Below are 7,933 nucleotides of genomic sequence, written 5' to 3' on the forward strand. Positions count from 1 at the left end.
GGACGCACACGCCCTGTTTCATAATTTTAAACTTTGTTTTCAACTATTTCACCTTCCCAACAAGGTCGTAAGCTTCTTTAACACCATTTTAAGGCATTTGGGCTTAATTTTGAGTATGGAAATATGAGAGATAGGTGAAGAGTTTTAGTTAATGATTACCATTAAAGATTAGAGAACGGAGGCTTAGGTTTCTGGTGTACTGAGGATGGATTTGGTAGAGTGTGAAGGAAGAAAGGTGTATGAGTCTGAGATTCTGACGAACTAGTGAGTTCGGAATAGAAAGTCATGAATAAGTGATGGTTGTGATGAGTTGAAGATTTGGAAATGGATGAGTATGGTTGATGGAATGAGAATGAGTGGAAGTGTGTTATGAGGAGTGACCTCTGAGTTTGACTTTGTAATTGTAATAGGCATTGCTATCCGTCGTAGGGGCTGTGGTAGTATCCCGCCTACGTTCGGATGTGAGGCTTGGTGTTGAGCTTCTCACTCATTTTGATTGCTCCAGAGGAAGGTGGTAGGGTACGCATCCCTCGGAATATTTCCCTCTGAAAGGAGAAGGTGGTAGGGCACTCTCCCTCGGAATTTTCCTCCTGAGCATGGGCTTCTCTCTGATTGCAAGGTGGTAGGGCACTAACCCACGGAATCATGCGACAACCAGAGGAAGGTGGTAGGGCACGCTTCCTCGAAATATTCCCCTCTGAAAGGAGAAGGTGGTAGGGCACTCTCCCTCGGAATTTTCCTCCTTATGCGCAATAGAGAGACTAATCCGGGAGTTGTCGGCCGGATTTTCTATCGGGTTTGGCATTAACTGACATGTGATATCACAGCCAATAGGGCAGACATTCATCATATGCATCTCTTATATGCTTGCTTGCTTTGTTTACTTAAGTTTGCCTAATTGTATAACATGCGTACTTGCTTCTTGAATTACTTGTATATAGATGAATACTACCTGTGGTTTCCTTGTCTGCATTATCTGTGTTTGTTTGGTGCTGAGGAGGTTAGGTAGGCGGTGGCGATGGGATCGCATGAAGGTTAGGTTGGCGATGGCTGTGGGATATAGCGGTGTGATTAGTATTAGTTAGAATTCTCCTAAGTTTAGATAACACGGTTTATGGTTTAAGTTCTTTAAATATTTATTTATTTTGTTCTAAGCTTGAATATCCGTATGTGATGTGAAGTTCTAGGATTGCCTTCGGCATCCCGGAGCCTTACATCTTACATCATTGGGCACTGTTACCATACTGAGAACCTCCGGTTCTCATTCCATATGTTGTTGTTGTTTTTCAGATGCAGGTCCCAACCCACCTCGGTGAGTTGTCTGGATGGTGATAGAAGCGGAGGATCCGGATACCTTTTTGAGTCTCTTGATTTATTTTGCTATACATCTCTCACTTTTGTATTCTGTTTAGTTTAGAGGCATGTATTGAGAGAACAGAACTTGTATAAGCTGTTTTACTATCTTGCTTCATGTATGGTCTGTATATGGCTAGCTGGCTTAAACTCCGCAAGCCGTGGCTAGATCCTTATGATATTACACTATGATATTTTGATATAAATTGTATCTATTTCTTGTGCTTTAAGTTAGTTGCTCCGTTTATGCATTTTGTGCTTTTCATACCCTAACTTTGAGCTTTATTCCTTCATCGGGCTTCTAGATTATATTATTCTTTCTATATAAATATGTATATGCCTTAGAATTGTCGTAACGTTTCGTTAACCCTTTGCTTTATGACTAGAGGTAAGGCTTGGGCACACTCATGCAGCAAGGAAGGGAATAACAATAACTATCACATCATAACTCATTCCAAAAACGTAGTGTTGGGCACACTCTTACAGCAGAAAAATTGCCACACCAGATATATAGGTCCCGCACACTCCTAACAATCCAATCATTTTATTATTCCTTTCTGAGTTCTCAGCTCATCATAACCATCCCATCACCGGTTTCCAACTTTTCAAATTCATCATAAGCATTCTCATTCCTCATAAACCTCTTCAACCATAAACTTCACAACTCAACATTCACCAATTCAAACTAGAAATTATACAAACATTCCAAACCTATGTCATCGGCTCTAAACTCATAACTAAAATACCCCTTTTTATTCACTTATTGTTTTCTCCCTAGATTCAAGACCCTAAAACTGGTAAAAAGGTTTTAAGTAAGTGTTACGGAAGTTTGCAAGCTTGCTGGAAAGGTAAAACAGTTAAAAACAAGGTTTTCGTTGAAAAACAGGGAAGTGTGCGTACGCATAGGGTTGTGCGTACGCACGCCCAGGAAGATTTTCAAGACGTGTGCATACGCATAGGGGTGTGCATACACACAGAGAGTAAAAATTTCCATTCCCCGTACACGCACAGATACGTGCGAACGCCCTCAACAGAATGCACCTTCCAGTGTGTGCATGCGCACGTGGCTGTGCGTACGCACAACTTGCAAAAGTCGTAAGGTGAGCGTGCGCACACAAACTAGAAATCACAAATTCTGCAACATCACATAATTCAAATTTCTGGCACCAACTTCCGACGATCATATCTTTCTCTACAAAATTCAGATTTCTACAAAATCTATACCATTTTAAAGCTCTTTAAATTATCTTTAATTTGATACAAAATTCATTCAATTTTAAAAACCGTAGCTCAAGATATGATTTGTCAAAGTTCACCAAAAATTCATTTTTACCCAAAATCTCTAAACCTCACTTTTAACCAACTCTCAATTCAAAACCAACTCAATCACATTTCAACCATACCAAAACAATCCAAAATTCATTCCAAACACTGCTTCAACCATTTTTTCAATCACACAACCTTCTAAACCATTCAACAATTCTAAATCCAACCTAATTCACATTTTCCAATTTTCATTAACCTTATTAACATAAATATGATCACTCACCATTCCCATCAATCATCAATGTCACATATTTCCAAACTTCCATCCAATAAACACATTATCATCAATTCATCATCATCAATAATCAGAATTATTCTTCACAATTCTCACCAATCGATTCAATTCATCAAACCTCCTCACTCATTTACTATCAACATCCATTTTCAAACCTCAACACCCACTAACATCACTCATCAATAATTATCATCTAACAACATATATGTCATCACCTTCAAACTCATTCAACCTCCATCCCAACTATCATCAAGCATAGCATTTATATACAATTAATCATACAATCACATCATTCAAACCTATCTTAAGGTCAACTAGCCTAAGTTTCTAGAAACATTACATATTACATAGAGGAAACCGAAACCATACCTTGGCCGATTCCCAATATGCGCAAAACACCAAAAGCTTGATTCCAACAAGATCAACAAGCCTCAAGCACCAACACCACCTCCAAGACTCACCAACTATCAAGCCATACACATATAACATACCAACATCAAGCTTAGGGTTTACAAAAATAACTAAACACAAGGGTTTAGTAAAATCTTACTATACCCAATGAGATTAGGGGCAAAATCCAACAATACTCTAATGCTAGATCATCCCTAAACAACCAAAACACAAGAAAACTCAAAAATACAAAAACTATTTTCAAATTCAAAGGGGAAAACAAAAATCGGGCAGAGTACAGAGAAATACTCACCACAAAACCTTAATAAAATTGAAGAGCTCGACAAAGGCTTCGCATAACCGCAAAACGGCTCGCAAATCGGAACTCTGTAGCTCAAGTTATGGCTTCCGAAAGGTGAGGATGAATAGTGACATTACCCTCTTCTCCTCTCATCTCAAATCTGCGCCCCTCTCTCTCAAATTAGGTCAAAATGAGCTGAATGCTCATTAATTAGCCTTATATATATTGGGTCTTGAGTCCGGTCCAACCTGTTAACGTTTTAGGTTTTAGGTACTACTGACTTAAATTTCGGTACACATTTTTATAAAATTCTTTCACAAAAGATATATTTTCCAAGTTAAAAAAAATTCATTAAATTCAAATTTTACCTTTAAATTTTTAAATTAAAATTTTTAAATTATTTTATTAATACGGTTCTTACAAATTTATTATCATTTATCACGCATATTACTAACATAATGAAATAATTAGCATATAGAAGATTTGGAATGTTATCGCGACCGAATTCTAGAAACATATATAAGGATTGAAAATTGATTACTGTGATACTTTTATGGAGTAAAGTACAAAAAATAGATTTAAAAAATTCAGACGTTGATAAAAATACTTCATAGTTCAAAATGATAAACAACTAAAATATTTAAAATTTTGACAAAAAAATAAAATATATAATTTTTATAAGTAGTAAATGATAACTTTTTGTATTAATAATTTTATTCATTTGATCCGAAATTTTATAAAAATATTTAGATATACTATTCATAATAACATACATAAGAAAACGATGAAAATTTCAGTCTTGAAACTCATTTTTCATTTTTTAATTTAATTTTTAACATTTACAAAAAAATTGCTAAAAAATCCACCAAGCATAAAATCATCAAACTTTAAATATGAAAATAACACTTTTTTTTTTTAGTTATGTTCGCAGAAGGTCAGAAATCCAATCTTTAAAGCATTTTGAAAAACATATATAATATTTGATTATTTTTGTTCAAATTTTTAAATTTTTTAAGATATTTTTTGTCATTTTAATCTTTTAAGATTATTTTTGTTTGAATCTTTTAGAACGTTTTTGATAGTTTAATCCATGTTAACTATCATTTCTTTCAAAAATTCATATCAATTAAGATAGTAACTAACAAATTGTTTTAAAAAAAGTAATTAACGAAATTGAAATTAACTCTATACATTGCATTCTTATTTATTTTTAGATTATAATTTTCTTCACATATTTGTGGATTATAATATGTTTTTCTAAACTTAGCTCATATTGAAATATAGTTTTCCTTTTTCTATGTCCTATAATTTAAATAAATAGTCAAGCATGACTAATTTTTCAAAATGCATAAACTTTAAAAGGAAAAACAATGAATGATAATTATTACATGAGAAATTGAAGTAAATTTTCAACAATCTATTATCTATATTTCTTATTGATATTGCTATTATTACCTTCTAACTTCTTTCCAAAACGCAAATAAAATAGTATAGCAATTAACAAATTGGAAATTAATTTGATACATTGCATTTATCTTTATTTGACAATTGTAATTTACTTTTCCAAAATTAGGTCATTCAAATAGTTGATTTCCTTTTTTTAGGTCAACTTATTAAAAATAATTATGCATAACTAATTATTCAAAATGAATAAGCATTAAAAGGAAAGACAATGAATGGCATTTATAACATGAAAATCTGAAACAAATTTTTAACAATCTATTCTCTTATTTGAACTAATCTAAAATATAATTAAATTTACAACTAGATTACGTGTACACAAACAATTAGTTATTAAATAAATCAGTAACCTACATAACATATTGAAATATAAAATATATATAAAAAATGAGTTAAATAAAGGTGAATTCTACTATACTCTCTCTAAAATAATGGGTAAATTACTCTTTGTGATATATCCAGTGATTATTGATAATTATCTTTCTATCAGAGTTTCAAGATTCACGTTATCTTCTCTTTTCTTTTCAATTAACGTTATGTTTCTCTTGATACTCGATAACAATGTCATTTTCATCATCTCCACCAAATACACTTCTTCTTCTCCAATTTTAAAATTTTAATTCCTTTCAAATCGAATCACCATTTTCAATCAATTAAGTTAGGATTTTGAACTTGTTCTTATGTTTTTAATCTCCACTTTTAACGAGCACAACTATCAATTTTTCATCTCTCTTCTTTCTAAGATTTTTTTCGTATTAGAAGATATATATTACATTCGGAGAAAAGCAAGAGGGTATGTGTTTGTATGACAGATATGAATTTGTACCATAAATAAAATTCTTGTAGGTAATTAATAGCATGAATAATAAAATAATTAATTAATATTTGAAACGAATGTGAATATTAAAATACTTATTCCATTTTATCTTGTTATCTGAATAATAATTTAATATTTTTTGTGACAATATAATAGTTTAATATGCTCCCACTAATGCATTAGTTTTTTTTTTTTAAATTAGGGAAGAGGTGTATTTGGTGAAGATGATTAAAATGATACTGTTATTAAATTTCAAGAGAAACATAAAAAAAAAAAGATAACGTAAATCTTAAAGTTCTGATGAAAAGATAATTTATCAATAATTACTGTATATGTCACAAGGGATAATTTATCCTTTATTTTAGAGAAGGTATGGTAGAGTTTACCAATATGTATTATTTATACACAAATATAATGTTTTAGTTTTTCATAACATTTTTTTAAGTAGATTAAAGATTAATTGTTGCTAACTAATGACTTATTTTATACACAAATTTGAATTTAAATTTTTATACTTATTTAAATAGACAAATAAATTAATTATCTAATAAAACTAAATTGATTATTTATTTACAAATATATAATAGTTAATTTTTTTTTTTTTTGGACATATAGCGTTAAAGTTAATAGTCATTCTTTATGAATGACAAGAAATGAAGTATTAAATAATACACACATTCATGCATGGTAAGATTCTTATAGTAATAACCCGTCATAATTATTTAGAGGGTTAAAAATGGAATCATATTTTATCCAATAATGAATAATCCCTTTCATTTCATCCCTTGAACCAAGCATTTTACTTTATTTCTTTACCTACCATCACTGCAATATATATAGTCTTATATTGTCTTAAGAGAGTATTTAGCAGTGTAAGTCATCTCTCTGGTTAGGAGATTGGGAGACACTCAAATAAAAATACCTAAAACATTTTTTTTAAAATTGATTTTTTAATAAAATTTAATATATATAATCGATTAAATCGTATTATTTGTGTCATAATTAGATTGGACAAACTAATTTAATCGAAAAATTGATAAACTAAATCTTAAATCACTCTAAATTAATATTTTTTTTATAGAAAATAATTACAATATTTCTTTATAAAAATAACTAAAATATTCCTATTATATATATATATATATATATATATATATATATATATATATATATTAATTTTGAGAACCTTAAATCTTAATCCTATGAATCAATTTAGACCGATTCAAGATTTGGTTCACCGAATCAATTTATCTATCTAATTTTGACAAAAATAACACAGTTTAATCATCATATGTATTGAATTTTAATTACTAAAAAATATCTTAAAAAAATGTTTTAAACGTCATTGTTTGAGTAGTTTCCTATAAAATATGAATGAGAAGCGATTTTCTCTCAAAAGATCAAATTTAAAATTAAAAAAAATCCCCGATGGATGTTTTAGATTTGCTGAATGAAAAGCCAAAATAAGGATTGTATTGTTGAATTCTATGAGAAACTTTTCCTTATAATAATTCACTCAGTAGCAAAATTGACTCTTGTGAACTTTTATTACTATATATTATTTTTAATGCAGCCAAAAAATTGATAGAAAAAAAAATAAACAGCAAGCATTGTCATATCTAAATGAACTTGCACTTTATACACCATCTAATGGCAATGGGTTTAAAAATAAAATGAAATTAGAACAATTTGTTACTCATTATTTTTTTTTTTTTTGAGGTCATGATGATTAACATACATAATTGAGTGTTATAAATAATCAAATCAACACTTTTATTATCAATATTAGTTAGTTAATACTTTAGATTAATACTTTATTTTATATTATTAAAATTTTAGAATTTAAAATTTAAAATTTTGTATGAAAATATTTTTATTAGTCAAATATTGACAAAAAATAATAATTTTGTTAGTTATATAATATTACTACTTATAAATTTATATCCATAATGATTGCATTGAAAATTATACTGTCAAGAAATCTCTGACTCATCCTTAAATAAAATATTTGAGTAATTTGAAGAAGGATCCAACTCTACATTTATCAATG

The sequence above is a fragment of the Arachis ipaensis genome, chromosome B10, assembly GCF_059453495.1.
Source record: "Arachis ipaensis isolate K30076 ecotype BB chromosome B10, ASM5945349v1, whole genome shotgun sequence".
Taxonomy (NCBI): Eukaryota; Viridiplantae; Streptophyta; class Magnoliopsida; order Fabales; family Fabaceae; genus Arachis; species Arachis ipaensis.